This window comes from Lucilia cuprina, chromosome 2, assembly GCF_022045245.1.
Source record: "Lucilia cuprina isolate Lc7/37 chromosome 2, ASM2204524v1, whole genome shotgun sequence".
Lineage (NCBI taxonomy): Eukaryota > Metazoa > Arthropoda > Insecta > Diptera > Calliphoridae > Lucilia > Lucilia cuprina.
In genome coordinates this window covers 68,046,833-68,048,217 of record NC_060950.1, presented here as the reverse complement: position 1 = coordinate 68,048,217, position 1,385 = coordinate 68,046,833, and positions in this window count along the sequence as shown.

Genomic DNA, 1,385 nt, shown 5'->3' with positions numbered 1-1,385 from the left:
AACTAGAACTGAACTAGAACTGAACTAGAACTGAACTAGAACTGAACTAGAACTGAACTAGAACTGAACTAGAACTAAACTAGAACTGAACTAGAACCTAACTAGAACAATTGCCGCGTGTCTATGTACACAAACGATAATAACCAACTGTAGGGTATTTGACAACATGAAAGAGAGTCACAAACATATGTGTAAACAACATAATTTTTACTTTTATTGTTGTTAACATTTTTTTTTTAATTTTTGGTGAACTAAAAGCCTGAAAGAAAACGCAGCAAAATAAAGAATGAAAAACGTTGGTAATAAAATGTAAAAGTGTATAAAAATAACAAGAGCAAAAACAACAAAAAGAATAAAATAAAAACAAGAAAATCAACAACGTATACTGAAACAACAACAAGAATAATAAGAACAGCAGCAGTGGCAAACAACGAGCAGAATATATATACATATATATGTATATAACATTATTAAAGCTTACGGGCATGACTTCAACCGGAAAAAAGACAAATACACTTACACTTCCCCACTACAACAAGTACAAGTACTTGTGTTTCGGTACGTTTGTATGTATCTCGAAATACAAGATGCACGCAATAATAAACACTCACTCACTGATATGAACTTACGAGGGTAAACTAGTAAAGGATTTAAGAAAATTCCTTTTCCGACTGAAAACCATTCAATCTATTGGCAAATGCTTGCAATTTCTTCAATTCTGCATAGAGCCTATATAAACATTTCTATACATTTTTCGACTTTTCTGTACATATTCTCATACATAATGAAAGTGTTTAACAAATGAAAACTAACACTGCCATACGATAACAATACTGACACAGATGTTTTTAAATACACTTTTATTTGATATTACCACTACTACTACTATGAGTATTTTGCAAATTTTCCTCAAAAGAAAATACGGTACAAGCAAGAACAGAAGTAGAGGTTCTGAACAAAAGGTCGTTTTAAGTACCCATAACTTGGGGTATATTTATTAAAACAATAACAACAAGCAAGAAAGAAATGAAACTCAAAAACAACAGTAGCAGCAACAAAAGCAAAAAATACCAGATTTTACACTAAATGTACAGTTAATGAAAGGATCTTGAGAAAATTTAGCATCATATCATATATAAATGGGTACAGCTGGGTTGGGGCCTTAAAAGTACATCGCTCCTCACTACCCAACAACAAAAGATCAAACTAGGCTATAGACTATAAACTTGACTATAGAATAGATTATCGACTAGACTATAGACTAGAATAGAGACTAGACTATAGACTAGAATAGAGACTAGACTATAGACTAGACTATAAACTAGACTATAGACTAGACTATAGACTAGACTATAGACTAGACTATAGACTAGACTATAGACTAG